We start from the raw sequence: 12,512 nt of genomic DNA, 5'->3' as shown, positions 1-12,512 counted from the left end.
GACGGTCGTAACAAGTTAAAGGTCGTCAGATTTTCACTCCGGATCTTGCTCGCATTGCTTAAGTGAGCAAGGTTGACTACTTTGTTGATATGTTGGGATGGCTTTGGTCATTCAAGCACTTGTTGGAGATAAGATCTGTGTATCTACAGCCGTAACAAGATAGAGGTCGTCGGATTTTGATCCGGAATCAAACTGGCACAGCTTCAGTGAGTTTGGTAGAGTGTGTTGTTGGAATGTTGGGATGGCTTTGGTCATCTAAGGACTCCCTAGGGTTAAGATCTATGGACGGTCGTAACAAGTTACACTTGTTAGAGATAAGATCTGTGGATCTACAGCCGTAACAAGATAGAGGTCGTCAGATTTTGACCTCGAATCAAACTCGCACAGCTTCAGTGAGGTTGGTAGAGTACGTTGTTGGAATGCTGGGATGTCCTGGGTCATCGAAGGACTCCCTGGAGGTGGTACCTGTGTGTCTACCATTGTAACAAACTAAATGTCTTCAGCTTTTGACCTGGAATCAAAATCGCATAGCTTTAACAAATTAGTTTATGTCCAAATATCAAGATTTTCAGTCGGAACGACCTACGGTGTTACATCATAGTTATTTGATTAGCAAAAATTCGCACTTTGTACCTCATTACCCCGCGTAATGGGAGCCAATTTCTTGACTCGCAAAAAGCCTTTTTCGCTCCAAACCCATTCCCTTTAATGGACAATTTAGTCAAACCCAATTTGCATAACCCACAGAGGCAGCGAATCTTCGCAAACACACATAAAAGAAGGCGCACTCTGCCAAACAAAAAGTCACTCCAAAATTCAAGGCCACTCCGCTTGTTTGCGCCGGGAACCGTTAGGAAACCGGCGGCGTTCCGTTACGGGGCCCTCCCGAACCGGTCGTTCCCCACAACCAGCGAGTTCAAGGCTCTTCCTTTTACGTAACGCGCGGGGATTACACACCCCTTTCTTTTCGCAGGATGTTTCCCAAAAGTGCGATCTGCCGAGGGGCTCTCCAATATTGAAATTTTTGAGATTTTTCGACGGTGAAGTTCACGGTCGGATCCCTCGAAGCCAAAATTGGCAGCAAAAGGCCCGAATCTTCGCTACCTGGGCGAGGAAATTGTGCCAAAAAATCATCCAAGTCTGGTTCGGCACCCTTGCTCGCAGGAGATCCGAGAGACGAGGGTCTGGCCAAAAAAAGCAAAACACGGAAATACACCGAAAACAAGACAAAACAATAACAGTTCACGACGCTCTTCTTTTCTTTTTTTCGTTTCGAAATGAAACAGACTCGAGAAACGTTCCTTGTGTTGCTGAATCAGGACTATTCCGGTTGATGGCGCAAAAGCGGACACGCGGAGGGAGAAAAAGAAAACTGCTCTCTGAACAAGGTGTCCCGTCCCGACCCTCATCCGGATCGACCTGGAATGAAACCATCACGTTCTGAAAATCCCCAGAATTGGGCTGCGTTACATCCCGCGAGGGAATTCTCATCATTATTTCACTTAATTTCGTGCCACATTTTGGCCAATTTCGTGCGTCGTCCTGCTCCCAAAAAATCCGTCCAAATTTATGCTGATAAAAAAGTTTGTCACCGATAAACCACAAACCGCGCTCGTAATCGCAGCTTGCAAATTTTCCCCAACCTTGGTGTTGGAAAATGGTGCGGAACAATTTGCGTTTCCCGAGGCGCGGCGGAAGAAGGACGACGATAGCGCGCTAATGGATTTATGTCGTTTAGGATCTAGGTTAATGGAGTACGGCAAGTTTACATCTTCATCTCGGGCGAAAGGTGCGGAGCGCGGATTTCGAGGAATTCAGGTCATTTAGGAACTGATGAGAATGATAGAAGTTGATTTTTGTTTAAATTTTGAATATATTTTATTACATTCATTTCATATCAGAAGTATTACTTCTACCTAATATCTCTTACATCATAAATAAATATTAATCTACTCAATTTTACACGACTCTTCAAAAGGTGTGCTCAACTCATCAAATTGTAACAATCGCTGCCTTGTGTATTGCAATGCTACCACCTGTTTGTTGGTATACATCGGACACCAGGAAGGTGCAAAGTTCCCCGATATCGCCTCGGGAATGTCCTCAATATGAGAACGCTCCTCGAAGGGCTGATCCAGCTGCACTTTCCATTGACAGTAGTGCAGCGAGCTGTCCAGGTTGTCCTCATCGCTCGAGCAGATACACCGGGACCGGTAGTGATCGCACGATCCACAGAGTTCTCGCTTTGGCGACGATAGCCGAGCGATTTCTTCGTCCTCTTCGCTGGATTGACTTAGGTTGGAATCGCTTTCTTCGAGCGAAGAATCGCTACACTCACTGCCATCTAGACTGGATATGTTGTCAAATTCCGTCGGATCAATCGACCTTCGAGAGCCGTACGATTTCTCCGTGCTTTCTAACCGGTAGTCCAGGTAATGACTATCCAACCTGCTCTCAAACTCTCGTCGGGAATCCTTGGAATCTCTTGCTTCCTCCGGAAGCGCACATTCCAAGTTATGTGATGAGGACTCGACACAGCTACTGCCTCCTGGTTCAGCATCTATCCGGTAGCTCAACCTTGAGCTGGGATCTTCTCTCGTAATACAGTCCGACTCTGTTACTTCTCCAGATCTAGTGATTGATTGACTTTCGGCTACCATCATTGTGTTTGAACGAACTGTTGTTACTGAACGTATGCTCTTGAATGGTGATACGTATCCGATAAGCACTAAGCTTTTATTTGTCTATGAATAGTAGGTACTTGTTAGTATTGCAATGAACCAAGAGTTGCCTGCTCTGAGTGTTCATTCCCCATGAATTTCATACCTGTTGTGATTCTGAAGCATCTCCAGGTCACAAAGTACTAAATATTTTAAATACATTGAGTAAATGTGATGCTTAGTATTGTAAATCTGTAAGGACTCAAACGATAGAAGAATCTTCTTCGAGGAAGTATCACTGAACTCTCAACATGAACCACCCTAATATCACAGATTCTTTCAACGGACTCCGTACATTGAAAAGCGATTCCATTTGCCTAATGTATGTTTCGGCATTCCGAATCCGACCAAAGATTTCCCCCGTGGAACGCATTCCTTGCCGAGCACTAAATTGACTCAAATCCCTTTACATAATTCGCGCATTTCCCGGTGGACGTGTGAATCCGTACCGTATTCACCTTCTTCTTCTACGTTCCACAAACTAAGAAAAGCCCTTTTAAGACGCGACAATATTTTTGTTTGTGTGTGTGAAACTTAAAACGTGCACAATCCACGACCGAGGATTAGACGGTATTATCTATTCATCGTGATGTCATATTTATAAGAATTATGGCTTTTGCACTGGAGCGTATCCTTCGTAGCGTTGGTTGCTTACGAAAGAAAAACGGTGAACCCTTCCCCTTTCTCTCTAAAGGAATCCCCGATTATGAAATATGTGGAATTGTGTATTCGTACCAGTCGGTATTTATTTAATATCGAAAGGACACACACCTAGGATGCTGCTGCCGGCGAAGGAAAGGGTTGGCCTCTTGAACCCTGGAGGATACGCCCTGACACTTGAGACGAAGAAGTGCTCTGTGCGCACTTTGGGGTGAAAATGAATTTAAATCGCCTCTAATCAGGATAAATTGGTTTTCAATTAAAGGAAGGTCGCACGAGGAGAAATTGATTTATGACCGCTGCGTTAACTCCTTGGTGGTGCAGTGGTGAAGGATTCGCTTGATTGCGATTAATGCGTATGTTTGAGAAGCTTGGTGTTGATGCGTTCGATTTGGCAGCTTGGGAATAGATGCAAATCTTCGATGGTGTGATTTATGTGTATTCTTTGGTACGCCGTAATCCTATTAAGTGATGCTGAACAAAACGTTGGTTGGTATTACCTGTCTACCAGCATCATCTGTATGCCTTCGTACACCTGGAAGTCTTGATAGCGCATACTAGCCAGGTAGGGTTACCTAATACTAGTACAAAACTCGCGGATCTTGTTCGAACTGCATCATTCACATCCCGATCTTTAAAACAGTCAACAAGATGGCCGCAAGTATCAACTACAACGAGTCCAGCTTGGATAGCAGCTACGAATCCCTAGACACGAGTAAGTCTAGCTCCAAATCTTCATACAGTGAAGATACCACAAGCAGTAGTGACGAATCCAGCTCGAGCGATTCTTCGTCAGATTCAAGCTTCAGCGAATCTTGCTCCGAATCCGAGCGGGAAGAGGACGACGGACTGTTCATCACCCGACTATCTTCGCCCAAGCGCGAGCTGTGCGGGATCTGTGACCACTACCGGAAGAGCTGCATCTGCTCGAGCGATGACGACAGCTTGGACTGCTCGCTGCACTACTGTCAGTGGAAGGTGCAGCTGGATCGGACGTTCCACGAACAACCGTTGGAGGACATTCCGGAGGCGATCTCCGGCAACTTTGCTCCGTCGTGTTATCCGAGGTATACCGTGAGGAATCTTGAGGAGATTTAATGTATTGGGAATCAGTCTGTTTTGTAGAAGTGACGCAGCTGTACAAAGTGTAAGTAGTTGTCCTTAAGATGTTCTCTAATAAATCGATATGTTACCTAAAGCAAACGTTTTCAACTGTCCAAAAATGCAAATTCCCAGGCTGTCTCGCAAAATTCCGTGGATATTAATTGCCACCAATTAATTAGGAATACGTTCCCAATTTTCCCACAAATCCCAAATTTGGCAAATCGATTTCCCCCGGGACTCTCGTTCCCCGAGTCCAAACATCACGCCCGTCGGATCAATTTTATTCAAATATTTGCCCAAAAGCTTGTTTGTTCAGCTCTAATGCACCGAATCATTGCAGTCCACCACCGAGAGTCCGGGATAGTGCAAATATTTTGCCCGGAATCGCAACGTATATGAAATCTTCTCTCTCTTCCTCCCTTCATTTGGCAATTGGCAAATATTGAGGTCAATCGAATCGGTGATAAATGGGCAAACATTTGTCAAGGATTGCGGCGACCAACGCGGAGTGATCAGGGATCCCGGTGATGTATTGCGGTGGGTATTTGTCAAATCTGACCCGATTCGGTGCGGTAAAAAACCGCAGTTCAACGCTTTTTTTCGGCGAACAGCAGCTGTCCGGATTTTGGGCAAACTCATTACGTCATTCAACCGGAAACCTTTGACCCCACTCAGGGCTGTAATAAAATTGTCATTTTGGCCGTCGGAACCTGCAACGAGCGGACAGTGTCCACTACCATCGGATGGGAGAAAGGGGTTTCGGGTACCTGAGTTGGATCGGCGGGCAAAAAACGGCCTTTCCATTTGGAATTCCCGGGGTCTGATTAGAATAACAGTTATTGAATGCGACCGAAGGACAAACAAACCTCTTTCGGCGCTTGTTGACCGTTTCGGAGATTCGGATCACCGGCCGGACGAGTGGTTTGACGGGTTTTGGGTGGTCACCGGGGTCACTACTACTTTCTTTGGAGTTGCACCTGGGAAATTGTTTGATTCTTTTGACTATAGAATATGCATTAGTACGGGGAAGGGTTGCTTCTTGGATTCGAAAAAATTGTAAACAAGGTAATTCACTTGAAATTGGAAGAATGGAGTTGTTTACCTGAAGTTTGTCTGGTGTCCTTTCTTACGGAATCATAACAAGTTAGGTTCGTTGTCCACGGTGATCAACACTGTAAACCTTTGAAATTTGACTTCGTCGAAAACAAAAATTGAAAGAAATAATAGAGTACATGAACGATGTTGATTTGAAATATTCTCATATCTGCTTGAAGGCTGCAATAACAAGAAGTAACACAATACAAACAAATTTCAAAAATCGGTGTGTGATCCCGATTCGCCAAAGTTGACGGTACGTCAACTGTAATTTTTAACGTTTCATCAGCGAGCTTCCCAAATTTTTCCCAGCTGTTTACAAAATCCACCTAATTTATAACTTAATTCCTGCTTTTCTTTCTCTTCTGGGTGGTCCCACCAGAATCATAACTTTTACCAAAACTAGCAACCCCCATAAACCATGGGAATTTATCAACGCATGTCTCTCCAGATTCCTGCTCGCGACCCGCGTCACAAATTTACAACTGTAAATCGTTTTCGAATCAAATTTCATCGTGTTCACAACCTAGAGCAGTTGAAGCCAGTAAAAAAAAAAAACGATTTTCCAGCAAAACATCTCGTCAAAATGAAAACAAAACATAAACGCAACAATGCCCGGGAAATAAAAACATATTAACCCCTTCTTGCCAGCTTCCCCGGGGGTGACTTTTCAGGTTGTGTAGTTCGGGGTTCATCAAAAGTTTTTTTTTTACTTCTGCCTGGAAAACCATTTGCATCCTTTGGTTTCACCTCCCAGATTTATCTCACCTTCTTGGTTGGTTGACGCGCTGCATCCTGCGACCCTCTTCTTCTTCTTGGTTTGAGATTCCGGGGTGCATCTCCGGAGAATTCCCCGTGACATGTCAGTCACTCGCATGTCAAAAATAATTAGGAAGATAATGCGTCGAACAATGAGGTCGCTTCAAACGGATTTTTCCTACTTCTGGGGAGGAAGGGTTGCCTTGATGAAGGTCCTGGACCACCGAGCGTCCCGGGACGAAACTTGCTTGTAATCACCGCTGTAATCAATTACGGGCTCGTAACCGTCGGCTTTGGGAGTGCAGAGTGACGGAACCCTTTCGTAATTTTACTCTCAATTAAGATTATATCGTCTTGTGTCCAGGGAGATGGACACGGGGTTGACCTCGGACCATATTTTCCGGCTGAACACCTGAGAAGGGTCATTTGATTGAGATGCACTCTCTTGCCTTAATCTTCTGTGATCCGTTTCCGACCTCCAGAGCAAACTTTCCCACTTCTCAGGGGCAAAAGGATTGTCGAATTGAAAACAAACAAGTTGGGCGTCCTCCGGGGTTGACCCATTGTCCGGGGTCAGAAGGCACGCAAATATGATGGGAAAGTGGGCCAACAGATTCGCTCGAGGCTATTGTCTTAACCGTTGAGGTTCGTCCTTAAAAATCTAACCCTGCAAGCCATTGACCTCGGCAGATCTTGAGAAAAACGCAAATCTCACATGCAGAGGTTAACCCCTTGCCAAATACCCGAATCGTAATGTATGCACCTCCTCGAGATGGGACTCCCCATGGCTCGATATTTTCGATTAATTTACCGTCAAAATATACTTCAAACCTTTCTGACTTTACACCGGGAACGCCTCGCCAGGAGTCAAATTTAATTACCATTTTAAAGTTCGATCGACGCGCTGCGATAATGTTCACAACAAACTATAAAAGTGTCGCCGCACGGAATGCAATTGGAAATTCGAGACGTAATTTACATCTTTTCCCCGCCCGTGAACCCCTTGACAAATCGAACACGAGAAATGCAACTTTCTTTCCACCGAAGAGGAAGAACCCCTTTTCGTCGATGGAAACAACAAGTCCTTGTTGCTCTATTTTTGTGACTATGCGACACAATTTCCATTTCCAGTTCAATTTAAAATCAACGAAAGCGGAGTGCATCGGACCAAACGAGTTCTGGGAGAAAATTCAATTTGTAAACTTTGTTTTCCTGGTGCGCAAGGGGGAACTTTCCGAAAGGAGCGCAATCAGGACAGAGGAGGGAAAACAACAGGGAAAATTTCCGAAATTGATTTTGCGCGTTGTATTGTTCAGATTGAATGTTTTGAACAGTATTTCAGCAAAACAAAATAAAAGCAGCAAATATTATTTGGCAGAAATTTACCGCCACAGAATTTGGCCCAGGAGCACTGATAACAAAAATATTTAAACATAAATAAAACTTCAAAGTGTTCTACAACTTTCATTAAAAAATTCAATAAATTGAGACAAATACATGAAATCCAACAATATTTAATCAATGCTTAAAAATACAAACATTCAACAATTCTTTAATCCACTATACCTTTTTATGTAAATTATACGAATTATAGACTTAAGAGCGTGATTTGAAAATTGAAACAAACATACATACATACAACATTTTGAATACTATTTTGATTGTTTAAAAGCAGATTTACAAACGAATTCAAACCTGATTCATTCAAAGTTATATGAAAATTAGTTCCTAAAATATTTAAAAAAATTCTGAGTCTCAAAAATTTTCACGAAATTTGATGATTCGGTTCGATGATCTCCGTGGAAATTAAAAATATATATATTTTTAAGCTTCAACTCAGATTTGCATGTTTCCAGAGTTTTATTTTTTTAAAAAAAAGGTCATATAAACATATGAAACACAATAGCTTAGGACCTAAAAAAACTTAAGATTTCAATCTTATTCTTTAATTAAGTTCTATTCGGTAGATAATGTCATGTTCATGTAACTAAAAAAACAAAGAAATTTATTTAAAATTAGATTAGAATGTTAGAAATTATGATGAAAAAAATATAATAGAAAGCAAAATATAAAGTAATTTGAATAATTTAAACAAATGATTTCAAGGATTTTTTTGAACATTCATTTATTTGGAATTAAAGTCCAAGTGAAAATTGATTTTTTTTTGCATGAAAAATCATTGACTGCTTTAAACAAAATTAAAGTAGTTGTTTTATTTTTATTTTAGAGCTTTAAAAAAAAAATAGCAAGAAAAAAAGCATGGAAGAAATCGTGATTGCTTGGCCAAATATTTTCAAATTACAATGACATTGTTTTACATGCCACATTGAAGGTTCTTTTAAATTGATAAAATTTTGTTGCAGGTTTAACTTAATTTCATGAAAACTTGATAGACATAAATAAATATTTAAAATTTTGATTTTTAAAATATAGAATCACTTAAAATTTCTTACTTGAAATGGTTTTAAAATTTTACTTTAACAAAAATGGCATGAGAATGTTTATTGACTTTTGGTTCTTGAATAGAAAATAATTGGAAATAAAACATAGTTTCTGATTTCTTTTCTTCTATTTAAATCTTTTATCCTATGAATCCAAATTTAAGAAAGACTATGAAGGAAACAAGACAATAACAGTTTGAAAATGATTTTCGATAAATTAAGCAAAATGAGTGAAACTTTCATCTAGATTTCATAAAAGTATTTTTGACTATTACTATTACTCGAAAAGGCCTTTTTTGTTAAAAAGCAGAAAAACAAAGTAAAAGAATATTATTTTCAAATATATTTGCTATGCAGATTGCCTTCTTTTTTTGGTAAATTATTAAATCATTTTTAAAAAGGTAAACAAAATAATTGGATTAAAATTGGTTTATTCAATGCTCATGTCAATAAAGGTAAGTTGTTAGCACTTGAAAATAATAAAACATTTATTAAAAGAAAAACAACTCGGCAAACAAAAAAAGAGATAAATCTCGACTGAATTGTAGATGTTGTTTCATTCAAACAAATTAATTTGCAGACATCTCATTTCCAGCAAAATCAGCGCATGTCTTTTTTTCAAAAGCATTAGGAGCTTGGTCAAATTGAAAAATGGTAGAATTTTACAAGCCCAGTTGATTGCCACTGAAATGAAAAATAATAAACACGAAAAGGTTAAAATGCTAAAAACACCTGGGAAAAGAAATCATGTAAATAGGGGGATGGCGTCGCTATTTTTAGACCACGTTTTCCACTTTTTCTCATCGAAACCGATTACTTTATCGACTTCATTTTGCTGGGCGAGATAGGACGCCGTCTATTTTTAGACGATGACTCAGCACTTTTCCACTCTTGCGCTTAAAAAAACCAGGTGGCAGCACGATGTAACGCCACGTCCCTATGAAACTGACTATTTTTGAAATGATATGAGATTTTCCGTAATAAATACAGTATGTAAAAAGTCAACCAACGATCATCAAGGTAGCGTGGCCGAGCGGTCTAAGGCGCTGGTTTAAGGCACCAGTCTCCTCGGAGGCGTGGGTTCGAATCCCACCGCTGCCAATATGTTTTTTTGTCGGTACATATTAATTGTTAATTTTATAATGAGGTCTTACATTTTGACCACGGAGAAAAAAGAGTTCCTAAAATCGTGAACAAGCGTTTTTCTCCGTGTGTTTTATAGTAATTTCTCAGCGTAGGAAATTTCGTCATTTACCACTGAAATCAAAAATTTCTCATCCAGATATCTAATCTAATCTAATCTAATCTAATCAGACCCTAGCGCAGCCAATCTTTCGAAGGGATCCTGGAGAGTGCCTTAGGTTAGATGACGCCTAGCACTCTTCTTGTCATTTATTAACATTTGTGGTGCGCCATTGCATTGGAATGCATTGAAACATCACAAGCGTTAAAGCGGCCAGGCCTACTGCGTAAAGCCGTATCGCAGAGATGATTCGTAATTGGGTTGAGTTTGAGCACTGAGTGTTCGAACTACAACACAATTCTGAATCGACAGGGGAGGAAGAAGCGTGGGGACACACCACCATACGCTCCGTGATTTGGTTGTATTCGTTGGGAGCACCATGCTAAGAAGGTTTGGTACTCCGGGACCCTCTGGGATGGGACATTGTATTTCCACGAATGCCCTGGACACTATTTGCCGTGGTTATAGCGCCACAACTCGCTCAAAAATTTCTCATCCAGATATAGTAAAGAACAAAATCTTTATGAAATGCATAAAAATGACAGGCCAAACTAAAACATGCATGGAAAATTTCACTATTCATGTTTGTATTCAACGAAAAAAAAAACAATGATACACCACCTCAGGCGTCTATGACTAATTTGATTACATTTACCCATGGCTTACCACGAATCCGACCTTCAAGCCATCCCAAGAAATAAAACTTCAACCAACACGCGAAGAGAAAAAAAACTGATTAGCATTACCGACCTTCTTCAAACCAAAAATGTTACAATACGCCCTTTCTTTCTCTCCGAGAGTGACTCAAGGAAAAACAAACAAAGTATCACTGTTTCAAGTCAGCATCCCATTTCAGAACGAATTTTCCTCTTTTTTTCCTCTCTCTCTCCTTGATGATGATGACTAACGCACGGACCTGCCAAGGAAGGGAGGGAACTCCTTATCTGGGACGAAGCTGCTGCCGGCTTGCTGGGAAGATGATACGACACTATCACGCCTTGGTGTGACACCATTTTCATCTTTCATGTTGAAGCCCGGGGACGAGAAGTGGGACGCGATATAATTTGCTTCAAATTTTCCAGGGACGTTTTTTTTTGCGAGCAAACTGGCTTGGGTTGAGAGAAGAAAGAACGGGAGGTGAAAACTTGAAACGGTGCATTGAATCTGCATACGTGGTGGTTGAAATCCACGTGAAGTTACGGAAAAACTCAACTTATTTACTTCTTTCATTGATTGCACATTAAAATATAAATTATATTAGGGTAAAATAGTTAGGCAGATACCTGGGTACCTTTTATTTGCTATTTTTAACTACTAAAACAACTGTCAAAAATAAACTTTATTTAAAATTTGCAGGTACTTTCTAAATTTCGAAACAAAAAGTATCACAAAATGCCTTATATATCATTACAGTGGGGGATACAATCAAAAATATGCAAAATTTCGATTTGAATTTGGGAGAATTTTGTATTGATTTGGGACAAAAAGCTTGTAAATTTGTAATGGCCAAATAGTAGTTTATGCAACAAGTTTGCAAAAAGAGGATTTTTTCAGCACGAGTCGAGTTGCAAAAAGATGATTTTTTCAGCACGAGTCGTACATTTATCCAACGAGGTTCATCAAGTTGGATAAATACGAAGAGTGCTGAAAAAATCAAGTTTTGCAACGAGTTCCATACAACATTTTTTGCAATTCCAAAAAAAAACACACACTGAGTGAAGTTTTATGTCAAATTTTCATATATTTTGTCAATAAATCGTTTAAATAAAAAAAATGTTGAAAAGTGTTACTTTTCGAAACAAGTGCTGAAAAGTGTTGTTATTCAATTCTGTTATTTTTGGTACAGAAAAGTAGGCTATTTCGTCGTTCAAGAATGACAGGAAAAGTGAGTAGTTTCACGACGGAATTGCAAAAAATATAATTTGCAATTGCTTTATATTTAAAAAAAATTGTTGAAAAACATTTTGAAATTCTATATTTGTTACAAAGAATTTGCATGAAGTAAAGAATAATTTCCATTATTTAAGCCGTTGCAAATATTTTTTCAAGCTTGAGCAAACGCTGACTGGTAAAATCAGGAATTGAAAAAACAAAGAATTCAAACATCAAAGCTCAAAAGTTGTACAGAAATGGAAGTGCAATTATTGAATATTATTTGAAATGCCATTTCCTGCATTAATAATACATATATTTTTTTAGCATTTTTGGACTACTGAAATAATATTTTCAACATTTATTGAAATTTCGATGTACACTACACCAAAAAATAAAAACATTATTTTATTCCGCAAAAAAATTAATTCGATGAATCTTTTTTTTTTTAATTAAGATTGTAATATAGCCGCACTAGCGTATAAAGCATTTTACAACGTATGAATCATTGAATTATTAAAAACATGACCCAAGTATTAAAGTTTTAATATTTTTTTTCAAAAGACTTTTTTCTACGATTACTGAGTAATTTTGCTAAATTTGTCATTAGAATTAAAT

General features: G+C 39.7%; 1 protein-coding gene and 1 non-coding gene across 2 annotated transcripts in view; one reads left to right on the top strand and one right to left on the bottom strand.

Annotated features, from left to right (window-relative positions):
• The window catches only part of LOC6048811 (centaurin-gamma-1A), a 217,819-nt gene that overhangs the window by 91,448 nt on the left and 113,859 nt on the right, over positions 1-12,512 (bottom strand). The gene's annotated exons all lie outside the window — the stretch shown is intronic.
• Positions 9,799-9,880, top strand: Trnal-aag. The gene has a single exon. It is a non-coding gene; the product is annotated as a tRNA-Leu (tRNA).

Source organism: Culex quinquefasciatus, chromosome 2 (assembly GCF_015732765.1).
Source record: "Culex quinquefasciatus strain JHB chromosome 2, VPISU_Cqui_1.0_pri_paternal, whole genome shotgun sequence".
In the NCBI taxonomy this organism is placed as follows: Eukaryota; Metazoa; Arthropoda; class Insecta; order Diptera; family Culicidae; genus Culex; species Culex quinquefasciatus.
This window is presented reverse-complemented; position numbering and strand designations above follow the sequence as displayed.